This window comes from Paralichthys olivaceus, chromosome 5 (genome assembly GCF_024713975.1).
Source record: "Paralichthys olivaceus isolate ysfri-2021 chromosome 5, ASM2471397v2, whole genome shotgun sequence".
NCBI classification, from domain to species: Eukaryota; Metazoa; Chordata; class Actinopteri; order Pleuronectiformes; family Paralichthyidae; genus Paralichthys; species Paralichthys olivaceus.
The window spans coordinates 22,912,411-22,934,232 of NC_091097.1; the positions used below are offsets into that span (position 1 = coordinate 22,912,411).

General features: G+C 40.0%; 12 non-coding genes and 6 pseudogenes across 12 annotated transcripts; all 18 read left to right on the forward strand.

Annotated features, from left to right (window-relative positions):
* The first annotated feature begins 5,220 nt into the window (after positions 1 to 5,220).
* On the forward strand, positions 5,221 to 5,329 carry LOC138409976 (5S ribosomal RNA; annotated as a pseudogene).
* A 490-nt stretch (positions 5,330 to 5,819) lies between these two features.
* LOC138410171 (5S ribosomal RNA) lies at positions 5,820 to 5,938 on the forward strand. The gene has a single exon (XR_011242967.1). It is a non-coding gene; the product is annotated as a 5S ribosomal RNA (ribosomal RNA).
* Positions 5,939 to 6,427: 489 nt separating this feature from the next.
* LOC138410113 (5S ribosomal RNA) lies at positions 6,428 to 6,546 on the forward strand. Its single transcript, XR_011242909.1, has one exon. It is a non-coding gene; the product is annotated as a 5S ribosomal RNA (ribosomal RNA).
* A 490-nt stretch (positions 6,547 to 7,036) lies between these two features.
* On the forward strand, positions 7,037 to 7,145 carry LOC138409925 (5S ribosomal RNA; annotated as a pseudogene).
* Positions 7,146 to 7,635: 490 nt separating this feature from the next.
* On the forward strand, positions 7,636 to 7,754 carry LOC138409126 (5S ribosomal RNA). Its single transcript, XR_011242447.1, has one exon. It is a non-coding gene; the product is annotated as a 5S ribosomal RNA (ribosomal RNA).
* A 483-nt stretch (positions 7,755 to 8,237) lies between these two features.
* LOC138409723 (5S ribosomal RNA) lies at positions 8,238 to 8,346 on the forward strand (annotated as a pseudogene).
* Positions 8,347 to 8,829: 483 nt separating this feature from the next.
* Positions 8,830 to 8,948, forward strand: LOC138408164 (5S ribosomal RNA). The gene has a single exon (XR_011241482.1). It is a non-coding gene; the product is annotated as a 5S ribosomal RNA (ribosomal RNA).
* Positions 8,949 to 15,622: 6,674 nt separating this feature from the next.
* Positions 15,623 to 15,731, forward strand: LOC138409977 (5S ribosomal RNA; annotated as a pseudogene).
* Positions 15,732 to 16,221: 490 nt separating this feature from the next.
* LOC138408115 (5S ribosomal RNA) lies at positions 16,222 to 16,340 on the forward strand. The gene has a single exon (XR_011241433.1). It is a non-coding gene; the product is annotated as a 5S ribosomal RNA (ribosomal RNA).
* Positions 16,341 to 16,829: 489 nt separating this feature from the next.
* On the forward strand, positions 16,830 to 16,948 carry LOC138408721 (5S ribosomal RNA). The gene has a single exon (XR_011242040.1). It is a non-coding gene; the product is annotated as a 5S ribosomal RNA (ribosomal RNA).
* Positions 16,949 to 17,438: 490 nt separating this feature from the next.
* LOC138409290 (5S ribosomal RNA) lies at positions 17,439 to 17,557 on the forward strand. The gene has a single exon (XR_011242610.1). It is a non-coding gene; the product is annotated as a 5S ribosomal RNA (ribosomal RNA).
* Positions 17,558 to 18,047: 490 nt separating this feature from the next.
* Positions 18,048 to 18,166, forward strand: LOC138408511 (5S ribosomal RNA). The gene has a single exon (XR_011241830.1). It is a non-coding gene; the product is annotated as a 5S ribosomal RNA (ribosomal RNA).
* A 490-nt stretch (positions 18,167 to 18,656) lies between these two features.
* On the forward strand, positions 18,657 to 18,775 carry LOC138408308 (5S ribosomal RNA). The gene has a single exon (XR_011241627.1). It is a non-coding gene; the product is annotated as a 5S ribosomal RNA (ribosomal RNA).
* Positions 18,776 to 19,265: 490 nt separating this feature from the next.
* On the forward strand, positions 19,266 to 19,384 carry LOC138408406 (5S ribosomal RNA). Its single transcript, XR_011241725.1, has one exon. It is a non-coding gene; the product is annotated as a 5S ribosomal RNA (ribosomal RNA).
* A 491-nt stretch (positions 19,385 to 19,875) lies between these two features.
* On the forward strand, positions 19,876 to 19,984 carry LOC138409966 (5S ribosomal RNA; annotated as a pseudogene).
* Positions 19,985 to 20,473: 489 nt separating this feature from the next.
* Positions 20,474 to 20,592, forward strand: LOC138408392 (5S ribosomal RNA). The gene has a single exon (XR_011241711.1). It is a non-coding gene; the product is annotated as a 5S ribosomal RNA (ribosomal RNA).
* A 490-nt stretch (positions 20,593 to 21,082) lies between these two features.
* On the forward strand, positions 21,083 to 21,191 carry LOC138409819 (5S ribosomal RNA; annotated as a pseudogene).
* A 483-nt stretch (positions 21,192 to 21,674) lies between these two features.
* LOC138408506 (5S ribosomal RNA) lies at positions 21,675 to 21,793 on the forward strand. The gene has a single exon (XR_011241825.1). It is a non-coding gene; the product is annotated as a 5S ribosomal RNA (ribosomal RNA).
* Positions 21,794 to 21,822: the final 29 nt, after the last annotated feature.

Genomic DNA, 21,822 nt, shown 5'->3' on the forward strand with positions numbered 1-21,822 from the left:
AAACACTAGTGGGGGGAGAATACTTTCGCGTGATCCATGACGGACAGGGGAAAGTATGCAGACTATGTATACAACCGGGTCACATCTTCAGAGAATGCCCAGAATTCAGATGTCACAGATGTAAAGAACAGGGACACTATGCAAGGGAGTGTGTGCCAAAAGCAGCGGAGAGAGAAGATGTCGATGTGGAGGAGGAGGGCAACAGCACTGACAGCGAGAAGGAGGAGACAGAGAAAAGCGACGATGACGACATGCAGACGGAGGGAGACCCAGGGGGCGTCCCAGAGAGCGGGGTGGAGTCCAAGGTGCAGAACCAAGAACGGCAAACCCGGAGGGACGTCGCAGCAGGAGACGTGGTGGAAACTACAGGGCAGGAGGAGAGCCGGTCCGGAGAGGAATCGAGTGGAGAGAAGGCTCCCCGTGAAAAGACTCCAGCAGACGGAACCGGCGGCATTGGAGTAAAGCAGCATGGAGAAGGAAATCGAGACGAGAGGGAAACTGCGATGGACTTCATGGTTATCGAGGATATTTCAGAGGAAGAGAGTGTAACCAGACCGCAGAAGGAACGAAAGGCGGAGGGGACCACAAAGAAAAGGAAAGCTGTGCTCCGAGCTGAGGAGAAAAGGAGGAAGAAGGAGGAAAGAAGGACAAAATGAAGGTTGGGAATGAAACCATAATTATATGTTTAATGTTAAGCTTGATTTCATTCAACACAAATGGGCTAAGAAATCAAAGCAAATTTGAAAAACTATTAAATAAATGTAGAAATAATGACATATTATGTCTGCAAGAAACGAACTGGACAGACCAGATCATGGAAGATATAAAAACAAAATGGAAAGACAGTATGTATACAAACCATGGTACGGATAAATCATGTGGGGTAGCAATCCTGATAAGAAATAATGCTGTAGAAAACCTCAAAGAAATCTACAAAGGAAAAGAAGGAAGAGCCATAATCATAGAATTTAAATACAAAAAGATAGAGTACCGAATAATTAATATATATGCACCAAATATAGAAGCAGACAGGAAGGTTTTTTTCTTGGATTTAGGAAAATGGTGTGTGGGAAACTGTATAATAGTGGGAGATTTTAATTTAAAAAGTACAAGGTTGGATGTGGCAAGAGGGAAGCAATTAAAAAATGATACTTCAAGAAAGATTTTTCTGAAAACATTGGAGGAAAAACAATTAATTGATGTATGGAGGAACGAAAACCCAAACAGGAGAGAATACTCAAGAAGGCAAATAGTAATGGGGGAACTAAAACAAAGCAGGATAGACTTATGTATAGCACATCAGACAATGGTTAAATTTATAAAAAATATGGTGTATGAATTCACATCATTCAGTGACCATGCAATCCTGTCAATAGAGGTTGGTACTGGGATAGAGAGAAGGGGAGGAGGAGTGTGGTGCCTAAACAATACTCTCCTAGAGGAAGAGGGATATAGAAGGAAAATAGTGGCCTGCATAGAGAATGGAAAAAATAACATAGACATATGTAGAAGCAAGGGATTATGGTGGGAAAGACTGAAGCAAAAGATAAGGACAATAAGTATTAGATATGCAAAGGTCCGGGCTTTTAAAGAAAGAGAGAAAATAAAATGGTTGAAGGATGAGCTGGCAGAAGAGGCAGAAAGAATTGATAAGGATCCAAAACATAGCATAGAACAATACATAAAGGTGAAATCCAAACTGGACGTTTATGAACAGAATAAATGTATGGGGGCAATAACAAGGAGTAGGGAGAAATATGCGATGAAGGGGGAGAGATGCACAGGATATTTTTTGGGATTAGAAAAAAGGAAACAGGAGAGGGTATATATTGAAGAGTTAGAAAATGAAAATGGAGAGATAGTAAATGATTTTGTAGACATTATTGGAAATGTTGGGACATTTTATAAAAATCTATACAAAAAAGGAATTGCAAAGGAGGAAGATAGAATTACAGTATTAGGTAATATTAAGAAAACGATAACAAATGATGAGAAAAGTATGTGTGATGACAACATCAAAGTCATAGAAATAAAAGAATCAATAATGTCATTAAATACCAATAAAAGTCCGGGAACAGATAGCCTTACAAGTGAATTTTATAAAACATTTATCGACGAGCTGCTCCCAATTTTAAGCATAATTTATGCAGAGATGGAGAAGGAGCAGGAGGTACCAGAGTCGCTGGCAACAGGACTAATAACGATCATATATAAAAATAAGGGAAGCAAAAGAAAACTGGAAAACTATAGGCCGCTAACTGTACTAAACACAGATTACAAGATTTTAGCAAAAGTATTAGTAAACAGAATAAAAACAGCAGCACCAACAATCATAGCACCAACACAGGCGTACGGGATACCAGGGAGGGACATATCGGACATTATTTGCACAATAAGGGACACAATTGAATGCATGGGGAAGGATGGTGGAATTATTTTAAGTATGGACCTTGATAAAGCTTTCGATAGGGTTGAGCATAGTTTTTTATTTTGCACATTAGAAAAATTTGGTTTTGGGCAAAGAATAATCAACTGGATTAAATTATTGTACAAAAATGCAAAGAGTAGGATAAAAATAAATGGAGCTATAACGGATCCTTTTCCATTGGAGAGATCTGTGAGGCAAGGGTGCCCGCTATCGGCAGTACTTTACAGCTTAACTGCAGAAAGTCTCGCGGAAATGATAAAGAAGGATAAGAACATAGAGGGGATAAAATTGCCAAATGGAGGTGAAAGCAAAATACAGCAATATGCTGATGACACCACTTGTATGGTAAAAAATATGAATAGCGTGAAAAGGATAATGGGAAAAATGGAAGTATATGGGAGAGCAGCAGGGGCTAAAGTAAATATAGACAAAACTGAAATAATGTACGTCGGAAATATAAGCCAAAGTGATTGTAACATACCTTTTAGAATTTCAAAGGATTATATGAAAATATTGGGGATAAATATGGGAGGGAAAGAAAAGGAGGCGAGAGATGAGACATGGAATGGGGTAATAAATAAAGTGAAAAACACATTAAATGCGTGGAAGCCGAGGAGATTAAAATTAAAGGGGAAGGTTTTAGTGGTAAATGCATTAATACTATCCAAGATTGTCTATGCCTTGACGGTGATAGACATGCCAGAGTGGGTGCACAAAGAGCTAAACAGCACAATTACAAATTACATTTGGGATGGGAAACTGGCAAGAATAGCACAAAAGACACTGATAGGCAAATATGAAGAAGGAGGATTGAAACTGGTGGATTTGAATATTAAGAAAAAAGCAATACGAATAAAAACTGTTAAAAAGTATCTGTACGATAGGATTGATTATGGATGGAAAAATGTTTTTAGGGAATATTTATATAAAAATGGAAGATGTGAAGAAAACGGTCTAATAATGATAATGAAAAGCTCCATATATGAGAAAGTGCCTAGATATTATAAAGAGGTGTTTGAGGCATGGGGGAAATACAGAATAAACATTAAATATGACTGCACAAAATACAGTCAGGTAATAAATCAACCAATATGGTGTAACCCATTGATAAAAATGAACAATAACATGCTATGGGATAAAAAATTATTTTATTCCGGACTAACGCAAATAAAAGATTGCCTATATGAATTCATACCTGGGTTTCTAAGGGACCAGGCTATAATAGACGCAGTTAAGGAGTATGACGATGAAATGAATGAAACAACTACTGTAAATATGTATGACAAAATAAAAGGAAGCATACCAATAGATTGGGTGAGGCAAATAGAAAATAACGTGGTTATAGAAAGGAAAATAACGTTCCCCGAGTTATATATGGAAAATAATGGTGAGAAAAGGCCACTAAGTGATTCAAAGGTAAAAGACTACTACAAAGCGCTGATCCAAAATGAATTTAAGGAACCTGCATCGGAAAAGGTTTGGGAAAAGGTGTTCCCAGGTATGGAAGGAAATCAAATATGGAAGCAGTGGAATGTAAGCAAGAATAGTATAGAATGTCAGGATCATGACTTTAAATTACGGCACAACAGACTGTACACAAATGTGGTGATACACCAAATAAATAAGAATGTAAGAAGGGAATGCGATATATGCAAAACTGTTCCGGAGACATTAATGCATTTGTATTATGAGTGTGACAAGCTGAAGATCTTTTTCACGAAGTTAAAGGATTTCTTGCAAAAGAACTGGGGGAAGCAGTACTTTGAGGGAAAGGACTGGAAAAAAATAGTTTTCTTTGGAGTATGGGAAAAGAAAGAGAAAATAAACATAAATATGATAAACCATGTACTAAGTCACGCTAGATATGCTATATGGCTAAGAAGGAATCTAGCACATTTTGAACAAAGAATAATATCTGTCTGGGCCTACTTTGTATCGGGGTTGAAAAAAGACATAAGTTTAATTTTTAAGTATGATAAGGAAGAATTTCAACACTTTGTTAAGGGATGCAGTTTCATTTCTGTCAATCACAAAGGAAAACTGATGTATAGTTTTGCATAATACTTGGCAGGAGGGCCGATTTGGTAAAAGCTGATGGTTATTGTTTGCATTTGATTTTATTTATTTTTTGTGATGTTACATTGGAATTCAAGTTTTCTTGTACATAAAAACTGATTTATTTTATAATAAAAGAGAAAAAAAAAACACGCCCGATCTCGTCTGATCTCGGAAGCTAAGCAGGGTGGGGCCTGGTTAGTACTTGAATGGGAGACCGCCTGGGAATACCAGGTGCTGTAAGCTTTTTAGACTTTTCTTTGCAGAGGGCGCTGTTGCTGCTGCTTCAGAGGAGACACCTCTTGGAAAGAGCAGGAAAGACTGTTCATCAAAGGAAAAAAGAATATGGAACCCTCACATCATCACTGAAAGGTGAAAGTGAGCATTCATCAGATTTGTTTCTAATCAAAACACTACTTTATTCATGTTTTATTAACATATCATTTTCAAATTGTCTTATTTGGAGAGAGCGATGAAAGAGCAGGGAGTTTACTCTGCATCAAGGAAACAACTGGATATGAAACACTGACAATATTGCTGAAGGTCATTTTTGAAAATTGTAATGATTTTTTTCTTGCAACGATATGACAAAATTTCACCTTGAGATTGATTTTTGAACTATTGACCCCCCCAACCCGCCCACACATCAAGATGCTACGGTTGCAAAGCAACAGAAGAACCATTGATGATGTTGATGATTCACATGTATAAAGGAGGTATTGTGGGTGGAGTTAATCGCTTACGGCCATATCACCCTCAACAAGTCCGATCTCGGAAGCTAAGCAGGATCGGGCCTGGTTAGTACTTGGATGGGAGACCGCCTGGAAATACCAGGTGCTGTAAGCTTTTAAGACTTTTCTTTGCATAGGGCGCTGTTGCTGCTGCTTCAGAGGAGACACCTCTTGGAAAGAGCAGGAAAGACTGTTCATCAAAGGAAAAAAGAATATGGAACCCTCACATCATCACTGTAAGGTGAGAGTGAGCATTCATCAGATTTGTTTCTAATCAAAACACTACTTTATTCATGTTTTATTAACATATCATTTTCAAATTGTCTTATTTGGAGAGAGCGATGAAAGAGCAGGAAGTTTACTCTGCATCAGGGAAACAACTGGATATGAAACCCTGACAATATTGCTGAAGGTCATTTTTGAAAATTGTAATGATTTTTTTCTTGCAACGATATGACAAAATTGCACCTTGAGATTGATTTTGGAACAATTGACCCTCCCGCCCACCCACACCTCAAGATTCTATGGTTGCAAAGCAACAGAAGAACCATTGATGATGGTGATGATTCACATGTATAAAGGAGGTATTGTGGGTGGAGTTAATCGCTTACGGCCATACCACCCTGAACACGCCCGATCTCGTCTGATCTCGGAAGCTAAGCAGGGTCGGGCCTGGTTAGTACTTGGATGGGAGACCACCTGGGAATACCCGGTGCTGTAAGCTTTTTAGACTTTTCTTTGCAGAGGGCGCTGTTGCTGCTGCTTCAGAGGAGACACCTCTTGGAAAGAGCAGGAAAGACTGTTCATCAAAGGAAAAAAGAATATGGAACCCTCACATCATCACTGAAAGGTGAGAGTGAGCATTCATCAGATTTGTTTCTAATCAAAACACTACTTTATTCATGTTTTATTAACATATCATTTTCAAATTGTCTTATTTGGAGAGAGCGATGAAAGAGCAGGGAGTTTACTCTGCATCAAGGAAACAACTGGATATGAAATACTGACAATATTGCTGAAGGTCATTTTTGAAAATTGTAATGGTTTTTTCTTGCAACGATATGACAAAATTGCACCTTGAGATTGATTTTGGAACAATTGACCCTCCCGCCCACCCACACCTCAAGATTCTATGGTTGCAAAGCAACAGAAGAACCATTGATGATGGTGATGATTCACATGTATAAAGGAGGTATTGTGGGTGGAGTTAATCGCTTACGGCCATACCACCCTGAACACGCCCGATCTCGTCTGATCTCGGAAGCTAAGCAGGGTCGGGCCTGGTTAGTACTTGGATGGGAGACCGCCTGGGAATACCAGGTGCTGTAAGCTTTTTAGACTTTTCTTTGCAGAGGGCGCTGTTGCTGCTGCTTCAGAGGAGACACCTCTTGGAAAGAGCAGGAAAGACTGTTCATCAAAGGAAAAAAGAATATGGAACCCTCACATCATCACTGAAAGGTGAGAGTGAGCATTCATCAGATTTGTTTCTAATCAAAACACTACTTTATTCATGTTTTATTAACATATCATTTTCAAATTGTCTTATTTGGAGAGAGCGATGAAAGAGCAGGGAGTTTACTCTGCATCAAGGAAACAACTGGATATGAAATACTGACAATATTGCTGAAGGTCATTTTTGAAAATTGTAATGATTTTTTTCTTGCAACGATATGACAATATTGCACCTTGAGATTGATTTTGGAACAATTGACCCCCCCGCCCACCCACACCTCAAGATTCTATGGTTGCAAAGCAACAGAAGAACCATTGATGATGGTGATGATTCACATGTATAAAGGAGGTATTGTGGGTGGAGTTAATCGCTAACGGCCATACCACCCTGAACACGTCCGATCTCGGAAGCTAATCAGGATCGGGCCTGGTTAGTACTTGGATGGGAGACCGCCTGGGAATACCCGGTGCTGTAAGCTTTTTAGACTTTTCTTTGCAGAGGGCGCTGTTGCTGCTGCTTCAGAGGAGACACCTCTTGGAAAGAGCAGGAAAGACTGTTCATCAAAGGAAAAAAGAATATGGAACCCTCACATCATCACTGAAAGGTGAGAGTGAGCATTCATCAGATTTGTTTCTAATCAAAACACTACTTTATTCATGTTTTATTAACATATCATTTTCAAATTGTCTTATTTGGAGAGAGCGATGAAAGAGCAGGAAGTTTACTCTGCATCAGGGAAACAACTGGATATGAAACCCTGACAATATTGCTGAAGGTCATTTTTGAAAATTGTAATGATTTTTTTCTTGCAACGATATGACAAAATTGCACCTTGAGATTGATTTTGGAACAATTGACCCTCCCGCCCACCCACACCTCAAGATTCTATGGTTGCAAAGCAACAGAAGAACCATTGATGATGGTGATGATTCACATGTATAAAGGAGGTATTGTGGGTGGAGTTAATCGCTTACGGCCATACCACCCTGAACACGTCTGATCTCGTCTGATCTCGGAAGCTAAGCAGGGTGGGGCCTGGTTAGTACTTGAATGGGAGACCGCCTGGGAATACCAGGTGCTGTAAGCTTTTTAGACTTTTCTTTGCAGAGGGCGCTGTTGCTGCTGCTTCAGAGGAGACACCTCTTGGAAGGAGCAGGATAGACTGTTCATCAAAGGAAAAAAGAATATGGAACCCTCACATCATCGGTGAGAGTGAGCATTCATCAGATTTGTTTCTAATCAAAACACTACTTTATTCATGTTTTATTAACATATCATTTTCAAATTGTCTTATTTGGAGAGAGCGATGAAAGAGCAGGGAGTTTACTCTGCATCAGGGAAACAACTGGATATGAAACACTGACAATATTGCTGAAGGTCATTTTTGAAAATTGTAATGATTTTTTTCTTGCAACGATATGACAAAATTGCACCTTGAGATTGATTTTGGAACAATTGACCGCCCCGCCCACCCACACCTCAAGATTCTATGGTTGCAAAGCAACAGAAGAACCATTGATGATGGTGATGATTCACATGTATAAAGGAGGTATTGTGGGTGGAGATAATCGCTTACGGCCATACCACCCTGAACACGTCCGATCTCGGAAGCTAAGCAGGGTCGGGCCTGGTTAGTACTTCGATGGGAGACCGCTTGGGAATACCAGGTGCTGTAAGCTTTTAAGACTTTTCTTTGCATAGGGCGCTGTTGCTGCTGCTTCAGAGGAGACACCTCTTGGAAAGAGCAGGAAAGACTGTTCATCAAAGGAAAAAAGAATATGGAACCCTCACATCATCGGTGAGAGTGAGCATTCATCAGATTTGTTTCTAATCAAAACACTACTTTATTCATGTTTTATTAACATATCATTTTCAAATTGTCTTATTTGGAGAGAGCGATGAAAGAGCAGGAAGTTTACTCTGCATCAGGGAAACAACTGGATATGAAACCCTGACAATATTGCTGAAGGTCATTTTTGAAAATTGTAATGATTTTTTTCTTGCAACGATATGACAAAATTGCACCTTGAGATTGATTTTGGAACAATTGACCCTACCGCCCACCCACACCTCAAGATTCTATGGTTGCAAAGCAACAGAAGAACCATTGATGATGGTGATGATTCACATGTATAAAGGAGGTATTGTGGGTGGAGTTAATCGCTTACGGCCATACCACCCTGAACACGCCTGATCTCGTCTGATCTCGGAAGCTAAGCAGGGTTGGGCCTGGTTAGTACTTGGATGGGAGACCGCCTGGGAATACCAGGTGCTGTAAGCTTTTTAGACTTTTCTTTGCAGAGGGCGCTGTTGCTGCTGCTTCAGAGGAGACACCTCTTGGAAAGAGCAGGAAAGACTGTTCATCAAAGGAAAAAAGAATATGGAACCCTCACATCATCACTGAAAGGTGAGAGTGAGCATTCATCAGATTTGTTTCTAATCAAAACACTACTTTATTCATGTTTTATTAACATATCATTTTCAAATTGTCTTATTTGGAGAGAGCGATGAAAGAGCAGGAAGTTTACTCTGCATCAGGGAAACAACTGGATATGAAACCCTGACAATATTGCTGAAGGTCATTTTTGAAAATTGTAATGATTTTTTTCTTGCAACGATATGACAAAATTGCACCTTGAGATTGATTTTGGAACAATTGACCCTCCCGCCCACCCACACCTCAAGATTCTATGGTTGCAAAGCAACAGAAGAACCATTGATGATGGTGATGATTCACATGTATAAAGGAGGTATTGTGGGTGGAGTTAATCGCTTACGGCCATACCACCCTGAACACGCCTGATCACGTCTGATTGCGTTCAGGTGTGCAACCAGGCAGTGAAGGAGCAGAGAGAGCAGGTGGAGAGAGCAGGAGGAATTCTTTTTGTTTTTTTGTTTTGGGCTAGATTGAAAGTGAGTGAGAGTGTTTTTTTACTTTTTGTGTTCGATTTTATTCCCCCAGCAGCTTGCTGTTCGGGGGAACATCTCTTTTTTTGAGGGTGTGTGTGTTTTGAATGAGTGACGTCAAAGAGAGGAGAGAGCGAGTAGAGAGGAGTAGGACAGATCTCATGGCAACTGACAGCGGACCGGCAAGCACAACGACAAAGAATATGGAAAACGGCATGGAGCAGAGATCGCCTAAGAATACTGACCAGGGAAAGACCACGACCACCTGCAGGATCATTGACAACGGCAAGATGCAGCAACCGACAAAGAATGCCGACATTGGAAAGGAAACGACCACGAGAAGGATCACGGACAGCAGTAAAAGTACCTCGGAGCCTCTTCCAAGCACAGAAAAGAAATTTGAGAGGGCGCTTACCTTGGCGGTAGAGATCATTGGAGATGAGATGGTGACTATGATGGAACTTTTGAGTGAAGTTAAAAAAACGTGCGGGGTGGTGAATGGATGCCGTTTTACCACGCCCAAGAAATATGAAATAACAATGGACAATGTTGAAGGGAAGGATAAACTGTTAGATGGGATTAGAATAAAGAAGAGCACGATTTTTGCAAAAGAAATTAGAAATGACGAACTAGTGGTATCATTTCTAAACTTGCCGACGTACATTGTGGATCGTGTCATTCTTTTAAAACTTGCAGAATGGGGAGTTAAGGCAATCTCGCCAATCAAAAAAAGAATGTGGCCAGGAACGGACGTAGCCGATGGAACCAGGTTCTTGAAGGTCCGGTTCACTGAAACAGTGAAATCGTTACCCTACTCAACCAAGTTCGAAACACTAGTGGGGGGAGAATACTTTCGCGTGATCCATGACGGACAGGGGAAAGTATGCAGACTATGTATACAACCGGGTCACATCTTCAGAGAATGCCCAGAATTCAGATGTCACAGATGTAAAGAACAGGGACACTATGCAAGGGAGTGTGTGCCAAAAGCAGCGGAGAGAGAAGATGTCGATGTGGAGGAGGAGGGCAACAGCACTGACAGCGAGAAGGAGGAGACAGAGAAAAGCGACGATGACGACATGCAGACGGAGGGAGACCCAGGGGGCGTCCCAGAGAGCGGGGTGGAGTCCAAGGTGCAGAACCAAGAACGGCAAACCCGGAGGGACGTCGCAGCAGGAGACGTGGTGGAAACTACAGGGCAGGAGGAGAGCCGGTCCGGAGAGGAATCGAGTGGAGAGAAGGCTCCCCGTGAAAAGACTCCAGCAGACGGAACCGGCGGCATTGGAGTAAAGCAGCATGGAGAAGGAAATCGAGACGAGAGGGAAACTGCGATGGACTTCATGGTTATCGAGGATATTTCAGAGGAAGAGAGTGTAACCAGACCGCAGAAGGAATGAAAGGCGGAGGGGACCACAAAGAAAAGGAAAGCTGTGCTCCGAGCTGAGGAGAAAAGGAGGAAGAAGGAGGAAAGAAGGACAAAATGAAGGTTGGGAATGAAACCATAATTATATGTTTAATGTTAAGCTTGATTTCATTCAACACAAATGGGCTAAGAAATCAAAGCAAATTTGAAAAACTATTAAATAAATGTAGAAATAATGACATATTATGTCTGCAAGAAACGAACTGGACAGACCAGATCATGGAAGATATAAAAACAAAATGGAAAGACAGTATGTATACAAACCATGGTACGGATAAATCATGTGGGGTAGCAATCCTGATAAGAAATAATGCTGTAGAAAACCTCAAAGAAATCTACAAAGGAAAAGAAGGAAGAGCCATAATCATAGAATTTAAATACAAAAAGATAGAGTACCGAATAATTAATATATATGCACCAAATATAGAAGCAGACAGGAAGGTTTTTTTCTTGGATTTAGGAAAATGGTGTGTGGGAAACTGTATAATAGTGGGAGATTTTAATTTAAAAAGTACAAGGTTGGATGTGGCAAGAGGGAAGCAATTAAAAAATGATACTTCAAGAAAGATTTTTCTGAAAACATTGGAGGAAAAACAATTAATTGATGTATGGAGGAACGAAAACCCAAACAGGAGAGAATACTCAAGAAGGCAAATAGTAATGGGGGAACTAAAACAAAGCAGGATAGACTTATGTATAGCACATCAGACAATGGTTAAATTTATAAAAAATATGGTGTATGAATTCACATCATTCAGTGACCATGCAATCCTGTCAATAGAGGTTGGTACTGGGATAGAGAGAAGGGGAGGAGGAGTGTGGTGCCTAAACAATACTCTCCTAGAGGAAGAGGGATATAGAAGGAAAATAGTGGCCTGCATAGAGAATGGAAAAAATAACATAGACATATGTAGAAGCAAGGGATTATGGTGGGAAAGACTGAAGCAAAAGATAAGGACAATAAGTATTAGATATGCAAAGGTCCGGGCTTTTAAAGAAAGAGAGAAAATAAAATGGTTGAAGGATGAGCTGGCAGAAGAGGCAGAAAGAATTGATAAGGATCCAAAACATAGCATAGAACAATACATAAAGGTGAAATCCAAACTGGACGTTTATGAACAGAATAAATGTATGGGGGCAATAACAAGGAGTAGGGAGAAATATGCGATGAAGGGGGAGAGATGCACAGGATATTTTTTGGGATTAGAAAAAAGGAAACAGGAGAGGGTATATATTGAAGAGTTAGAAAATGAAAATGGAGAGATAGTAAATGATTTTGTAGACATTATTGGAAATGTTGGGACATTTTATAAAAATCTATACAAAAAAGGAATTGCAAAGGAGGAAGATAGAATTACAGTATTAGGTAATATTAAGAAAACGATAACAAATGATGAGAAAAGTATGTGTGATGACAACATCAAAGTCATAGAAATAAAAGAATCAATAATGTCATTAAATACCAATAAAAGTCCGGGAACAGATAGCCTTACAAGTGAATTTTATAAAACATTTATCGACGAGCTGCTCCCAATTTTAAGCATAATTTATGCAGAGATGGAGAAGGAGCAGGAGGTACCAGAGTCGCTGGCAACAGGACTAATAACGATCATATATAAAAATAAGGGAAGCAAAAGAAAACTGGAAAACTATAGGCCGCTAACTGTACTAAACACAGATTACAAGATTTTAGCAAAAGTATTAGTAAACAGAATAAAAACAGCAGCACCAACAATCATAGCACCAACACAGGCGTACGGGATACCAGGGAGGGACATATCGGACATTATTTGCACAATAAGGGACACAATTGAATGCATGGGGAAGGATGGTGGAATTATTTTAAGTATGGACCTTGATAAAGCTTTCGATAGGGTTGAGCATAGTTTTTTATTTTGCACATTAGAAAAATTTGGTTTTGGGCAAAGAATAATCAACTGGATTAAATTATTGTACAAAAATGCAAAGAGTAGGATAAAAATAAATGGAGCTATAACGGATCCTTTTCCATTGGAGAGATCTGTGAGGCAAGGGTGCCCGCTATCGGCAGTACTTTACAGCTTAACTGCAGAAAGTCTCGCGGAAATGATAAAGAAGGATAAGAACATAGAGGGGATAAAATTGCCAAATGGAGGTGAAAGCAAAATACAGCAATATGCTGATGACACCACTTGTATGGTAAAAAATATGAATAGCGTGAAAAGGATAATGGGAAAAATGGAAGTATATGGGAGAGCAGCAGGGGCTAAAGTAAATATAGACAAAACTGAAATAATGTACGTCGGAAATATAAGCCAAAGTGATTGTAACATACCTTTTAGAATTTCAAAGGATTATATGAAAATATTGGGGATAAATATGGGAGGGAAAGAAAAGGAGGCGAGAGATGAGACATGGAATGGGGTAATAAATAAAGTGAAAAACACATTAAATGCGTGGAAGCCGAGGAGATTAAAATTAAAGGGGAAGGTTTTAGTGGTAAATGCATTAATACTATCCAAGATTGTCTATGCCTTGACGGTGATAGACATGCCAGAGTGGGTGCACAAAGAGCTAAACAGCACAATTACAAATTACATTTGGGATGGGAAACTGGCAAGAATAGCACAAAAGACACTGATAGGCAAATATGAAGAAGGAGGATTGAAACTGGTGGATTTGAATATTAAGAAAAAAGCAATACGAATAAAAACTGTTAAAAAGTATCTGTACGATAGGATTGATTATGGATGGAAAAATGTTTTTAGGGAATATTTATATAAAAATGGAAGATGTGAAGAAAACGGTCTAATAATGATAATGAAAAGCTCCATATATGAGAAAGTGCCTAGATATTATAAAGAGGTGTTTGAGGCATGGGGGAAATACAGAATAAACATTAAATATGACTGCACAAAATACAGTCAGGTAATAAATCAACCAATATGGTGTAACCCATTGATAAAAATGAACAATAACATGCTATGGGATAAAAAATTATTTTATTCCGGACTAACGCAAATAAAAGATTGCCTATATGAATTCATACCTGGGTTTCTAAGGGACCAGGCTATAATAGACGCAGTTAAGGAGTATGACGATGAAATGAATGAAACAACTACTGTAAATATGTATGACAAAATAAAAGGAAGCATACCAATAGATTGGGTGAGGCAAATAGAAAATAACGTGGTTATAGAAAGGAAAATAACGTTCCCCGAGTTATATATGGAAAATAATGGTGAGAAAAGGCCACTAAGTGATTCAAAGGTAAAAGACTACTACAAAGCGCTGATCCAAAATGAATTTAAGGAACCTGCATCGGAAAAGGTTTGGGAAAAGGTGTTCCCAGGTATGGAAGGAAATCAAATATGGAAGCAGTGGAATGTAAGCAAGAATAGTATAGAATGTCAGGATCATGACTTTAAATTACGGCACAACAGACTGTACACAAATGTGGTGATACACCAAATAAATAAGAATGTAAGAAGGGAATGCGATATATGCAAAACTGTTCCGGAGACATTAATGCATTTGTATTATGAGTGTGACAAGCTGAAGATCTTTTTCACGAAGTTAAAGGATTTCTTGCAAAAGAACTGGGGGAAGCAGTACTTTGAGGGAAAGGACTGGAAAAAAATAGTTTTCTTTGGAGTATGGGAAAAGAAAGAGAAAATAAACATAAATATGATAAACCATGTACTAAGTCACGCTAGATATGCTATATGGCTAAGAAGGAATCTAGCACATTTTGAACAAAGAATAATATCTGTCTGGGCCTACTTTGTATCGGGGTTGAAAAAAGACATAAGTTTAATTTTTAAGTATGATAAGGAAGAATTTCAACACTTTGTTAAGGGATGCAGTTTCATTTCTGTCAATCACAAAGGAAAACTGATGTATAGTTTTGCATAATACTTGGCAGGAGGGCCGATTTGGTAAAAGCTGATGGTTATTGTTTGCATTTGATTTTATTTATTTTTTGTGATGTTACATTGGAATTCAAGTTTTCTTGTACATAAAAACTGATTTATTTTATAATAAAAGAGAAAAAAAAAACACGCCCGATCTCGTCTGATCTCGGAAGCTAAGCAGGGTGGGGCCTGGTTAGTACTTGAATGGGAGACCGCCTGGGAATACCAGGTGCTGTAAGCTTTTTAGACTTTTCTTTGCAGAGGGCGCTGTTGCTGCTGCTTCAGAGGAGACACCTCTTGGAAAGAGCAGGAAAGACTGTTCATCAAAGGAAAAAAGAATATGGAACCCTCACATCATCACTGAAAGGTGAAAGTGAGCATTCATCAGATTTGTTTCTAATCAAAACACTACTTTATTCATGTTTTATTAACATATCATTTTCAAATTGTCTTATTTGGAGAGAGCGATGAAAGAGCAGGGAGTTTACTCTGCATCAAGGAAACAACTGGATATGAAACACTGACAATATTGCTGAAGGTCATTTTTGAAAATTGTAATGATTTTTTTCTTGCAACGATATGACAAAATTTCACCTTGAGATTGATTTTTGAACTATTGACCCCCCCAACCCGCCCACACATCAAGATGCTACGGTTGCAAAGCAACAGAAGAACCATTGATGATGTTGATGATTCACATGTATAAAGGAGGTATTGTGGGTGGAGTTAATCGCTTACGGCCATATCACCCTCAACAAGTCCGATCTCGGAAGCTAAGCAGGATCGGGCCTGGTTAGTACTTGGATGGGAGACCGCCTGGAAATACCAGGTGCTGTAAGCTTTTAAGACTTTTCTTTGCATAGGGCGCTGTTGCTGCTGCTTCAGAGGAGACACCTCTTGGAAAGAGCAGGAAAGACTGTTCATCAAAGGAAAAAAGAATATGGAACCCTCACATCATCACTGTAAGGTGAGAGTGAGCATTCATCAGATTTGTTTCTAATCAAAACACTACTTTATTCATGTTTTATTAACATATCATTTTCAAATTGTCTTATTTGGAGAGAGCGATGAAAGAGCAGGAAGTTTACTCTGCATCAGGGAAACAACTGGATATGAAACCCTGACAATATTGCTGAAGGTCATTTTTGAAAATTGTAATGATTTTTTTCTTGCAACGATATGACAAAATTGCACCTTGAGATTGATTTTGGAACAATTGACCCTCCCGCCCACCCACACCTCAAGATTCTATGGTTGCAAAGCAACAGAAGAACCATTGATGATGGTGATGATTCACATGTATAAAGGAGGTATTGTGGGTGGAGTTAATCGCTTACGGCCATACCACCCTGAACACGCCCGATCTCGTCTGATCTCGGAAGCTAAGCAGGGTCGGGCCTGGTTAGTACTTGGATGGGAGACCGCCTGGGAATACCCGGTGCTGTAAGCTTTCTAGACTTTTCTTTGCAGAGGGCGCTGTTGCTGCTGCTTCAGAGGAGACACCTCTTGGAAAGAGCAGGAAAGACTGTTCATCAAAGGAAAAAAGAATATGGAACCCTCACATCATCACTGAAAGGTGAGAGTGAGCATTCATCAGATTTGTTTCTAATCAAAACACTACTTTATTCATGTTTTATTAACATATCATTTTCAAATTGTCTTATTTGGAGAGAGCGATGAAAGAGCAGGGAGTTTACTCTGCATCAAGGAAACAACTGGATATGAAATACTGACAATATTGCTGAAGGTCATTTTTGAAAATTGTAATGGTTTTTTCTTGCAACGATATGACAAAATTGCACCTTGAGATTGATTTTGGAACAATTGACCCCCCCGCCCACCCACACCTCAAGATTCTATGGTTGCAAAGCAACAGAAGAACCATTGATGTTGGTGATGATTCACATGTATAAAGGAGGTATTGTGGGTGGAGTTAATCGCTTACGGCCATACCACCCTGAACACGCCCGATCTCGTCTGATCTCAGAAGCTAAGCAGGGTCGGGCCTGGTTAGTACTTGGATGGGAGACCGCCTGGGAATACCAGGTGCTGTAAGCTTTTTAGACTTTTCTTTGCAGAGGGCGCTGTTGCTGCTGCTTCAGAGGAGACACCTCTTGGAAAGAGCAGGAAAGACTGTTCATCAAAGGAAAAAAGAATATGGAACCCTCACATCATCACTGAAAGGTGAGAGTGAGCATTCATCAGATTTGTTTCTAATCAAAACACTACTTTATTCATGTTTTATTAACATATCATTTTCAAATTGTCTTATTTGGAGAGAGCGATGAAAGAGCAGGGAGTTTACTCTGCATCAAGGAAACAACTGGATATGAAACACTGACAATATTGCTGAAGGTCACTTTTGAAAATCTTAATGATTTTTTTCTTGCAACGATATGACAAAATTGCACTTTGAGATTGATTTTGGAACAATTGACCCTCCCGCCCACCCACACCTCAAGATTCTATGGTTGCAAAGCAACAGAAGAACCATTGATGATGGTGATGATTCACATGTATAAAGGAGGTATTGTGGGTGGCGTTAATCGCTTACGGCCATACCACCCTCAACACGCCCGATCTCGTCTGATCTCGGAAACTAAGCACGGTCGGGCCTGGTTAGTACTTGGATGGGAGACCGCCTGGGAATACCAGGTGCTGTAAGCTTTTTAGACTTTTCTTTGCAGAGGGCGCTGTTGCTGCTGCTTCAGAGGAGACACCTCTTGGAAAGAGCAGGAAAGACTGTTCATCAAAGGAAAAAAGAATATGGAACCCTCACATCATCACTGAAAGGTGAGAGTGAGCATTCATCAGATTTGTTTCTAATCAAAACACTACTTTATTCATGTTTTATTAACATATCATTTTCAAATTGTCTTATTTGGAGAGAGCGTTGAAAGAGCAGGGAGTTTACTCTGCATCAAGGAAACAACTGGATATGAAATACTGACAATATTGCTGAAGGTCATTTTTGAAAATTGTAATGATTTTTTTCTTGCAACGATATGACAATATTGCACCTTGAGATTGATTTTGGAACAATTGACCCTCCCGCCCACCCACACCTCAAGATGCTATGGTTGCAAAGCAACAGAAGAACCATTGATGATGGTGATGATTCACATGTATAAAGGAGGTATTGTGGGTGGAGTTAATCGCTTACGGCCATACCACCCTGAACACGCCCGATCTCGTCCGATCTCGGAAGCTAAGCAGGGTCGGGCCTGGTTAGTACTTGAATGGGAGGCCGCCTGGGAATACCAGGTGCTGTAAGCTTTTTAGACTTTTCTTTGCAGAGGGCGCTGTTGCTGCTGCTTCAGAGGAGACACCTCTTGGAAAGAGCAGGAAAGACTGTTCATCAAAGGAAAAAAGAATATGGAACCCTCACATCATCACTGAAAGGTGAGAGTGAGCATTCATCAGATTTGTTTCTAATCAAAACACTACTTTATTCATGTTTTATTAACATATCATTTTCAAATTGTCTTATTTGGAGAGAGCGATGAAAGAGCAGGAAGTTTACTCTGCATCAGGGAAACAACTGGATATGAAACCCTGACAATATTGCTGAAGGTCATTTTTGAAAATTGTAATGATTTTTTTCTTGCAACGATATGACAAAATTGTACCTTGAGATTGATTTTGGAACAATTGACCCTCCCGACCACCCACACCTCAAGATTCTATGGTTGCAAAGCAACAGAAGAACCATTGATGATGGTGATGATTCACATGTATAAAGGAGGTATTGTGGGTGGAGTTAATCGCTTACGGCCATACCACCCTGAACACGCCCGATCTCGTTCGATCTCGGAAGCTAAGCAGGGTCGGGCCTGGTTAGTACTTGAATGGGAGACCGCCTGGGAATACCAGGTGCTGTAAGCTTTTTAGACTTTTCTTTGCAGAGGGCGCTGTTGCTGCTGCTTCAGAGGAGACACCTCTTGGAAAGAGCAGGAAAGACTGTTCATCAAAGGAAAAAAGAATATGGAACCCTCACATCATCACTGAAAGGTGAGAGTGAGCATTCATCAGATTTGTTTCTAATCAAAACACTACTTTATTCATGTTTTATTAACATATCATTTTCAAATTGTCTTATTTGGAGAGAGCGATGAAAGAGCAGGGAGTTTACTCTGCATCAGGGAAACAACTGGATATGAAACCCTGACAATATTGCTGAAGGTCATTTTTGAAAATTGTTATGATTTTTTTCTTGCAACGATATGACAAAATTGCACCTTGAGATTGATTTTGGAACAATTGACCCTCCCGCCCACCCACACCTCAAGATTCTATGGTTGCAAAGCAACAGAAGAACCATTGATGATGGTGATGATTCACATGTATAAAGGAGGTATTGTGGGTGGAGTTAATCGCTTACGGCCATACCACCCTGAACACGCCCGATCTCGTCTGGTCTCGGAAGCTAAGCAGGGTCGGGCCTGGTTAGTACTTGGATGGGAGACCGCCTGGGAATACCAGGTGCTGTAAGCTTTTTAGACTTTTCTTTGCAGAGGGCGCTGTTGCTGCTGCTTCAGAGGAGACACCTCTTGGAAAGAGCAGGAAAGACTGTTCATCAAAGGAAAAAAGAATATGGAACCCTCACATCATCACTGAAAGGTGAGAGTGAGCATTCATCAGATTTGTTTCTAATCAAAACACTACTTTATTCATGTTTTATTAACATATCATTTTCAAATTGTCTTATTTGGAGAGAGCGATGAAAGAGCAGGGAGTTTATTCTGCATCAGGGAAACAACTGGATATGAAACACTGACAATATTGCTGAAGGTCATTTTTGAAAATTGTAATGATTTTTTTCTTGCAACGATATGACAAAATTACACCTTGAGATTGATTTTGGAACAATTGACCCCCCCCGCCCACCCACACCTCAAGATTATATGGTTGCAAAGCAACAGAAGAACCATTGATGATGGTGATGATTCACATGTATAAAGGAGGTATTGTGGGTGGAGTTAATCGCTAACGGCCATACCACCCTGAACACGTCCGATCTCGGAAGCTAATCAGGATCAGGCCTGGTTAGTACTTCGATGGGAGACCGCTTGGGAATACCAGGTGCTGTAAGCTTTTAAGACTTTTCTTTGCAGAGGCTCTGTTGCTGCTGCTTCAGAGGAGACACCTCTTGGAAAGAGCAGGAAAGACTGTTCATCAAAGGAAAAAAGAATATGGAACCCTCACATCATCACTGAAAGGTGAGAGTGAGCATTCATCAGATTTGTTTCTAATCAAAACACTACTTTATTCATGTTTTATTAACATATCATTTTCAAATTGTCTTATTTGGAGAGAGCGATGAAAGAGCAGGAAGTTTACTCTGCATCAGGGAAACAACTGGATATGAAACCCTGACAATATTGCTGAAGGTCATTTTTGAAAATTGTAATGATTTTTTTCTTGCAACGATATGACAAAATTGCACCTTGAGATTGATTTTGGAACAATTGACCCTCCCGCCCACCCACACCTCAAGATTCTATGGTTGCAAAGCAACAGAAGAACCATTGATGATGGTGATGATTCACATGTATAAAGGAGGTATTGTGGGTGGAGTTAATCGCTTACGGCCATACCACCCTGAACACGCCTGATCTCGTCTGATCTCGGAAGCTAAGCAGGGTCGGGCCTGGTTAGTACTTGGATGGGAGACCGCCTGGGAATACCAGGTGCTGTAAGCTTTTTAGACTTTTCTTTGCAGAGGGCGCTGTTGCTGCTGCTTCAGAGGAGACACCTCTTGGAAAGAGCAGGAAAGACTGTTCATCAAAGGAAAAAAGAATATGGAACCCTCACATCATCACTGAAAGGTGAGAGTGAGCATTCATCAGATTTGTTTCTAATCAAAACACTACTTTATTCGTGTTTTATGAACATATCATTTTCAAATTGTCTTATTTGGAGAGAGCGATGAGAGAGCAGGGAGTTTACTCTGCATCAGGGAAACAACTGGATATGAAACACTGACAATATTGCTGAAGGTCATTTTTGAAAATTGTAATGATTTTTTTCTTGCAACGATATGACAAAATTGCACCTTGAGATTGATTTTGGAACAATTGACCCTCCCGCCCACCCACACCTCAAGATTCTATGGTTGCAAAGCAACAGAAGAACCATTGATGATGGTGATGATTCACATGTATAAAGGAGGTATTGTGGGTGGAGTTAATCGCTAACGGCCATACCACCCTGAACACGTCTGATCTCGGAAGCTAAGCAGGGTCGGGCCTGGTTAGTACTTGGATGGGAGACCGCCTGGGAATACCAGGTGCTGTAAGCTTTTTAGACTTTTCTTTGCAGAGGGCGCTGTTGCTCCTGCTTCAGAGGAGACACCTCTTGGAAAGAGCAGGAAAGACTGTTCATCAAAGGAAAAAAGAATATGGAACCCTCACATCATCGGTGAGAGTGAGCATTCATCAGATTTGTTTCTAATCAAAACACTACTTTATTCATGTTTTATTAACATATCATTTTCAAATTGTCTTATTTGGAGAGAGCGATGAAAGAGCAAGGAGTTTACTCTGCATCAGGGAAACAACTGGATATGAAACACTGACAATATTGCTGAAGGTCATTTTTGAAAATTGTAATGATTTTTTTCTTGCAACGATATGACAAAATTGCACCTTGAGATTGATTTTGGAACAATTGACCCCCCCGCCCACCCAAACCTCAAGATTCTATGGTTGCAAAGCAACAGAAGAACCATTGATGATGATGATGATTCACATGTATAAAGGAGGTATTGTGGGTGGAGTTAATGGCTTACGGCCATACCACCCTGAACACGCCCGATCTCGTCCGATCTCGGAAGCTAAGCAGGGTCGGGCCTGGTTAGTACTTGGATGGGAAACCGCCTGGGAATACCAGGTGCTGTAATCTTTTTAGACTTTTCTTTGCAGAGGGCGCTG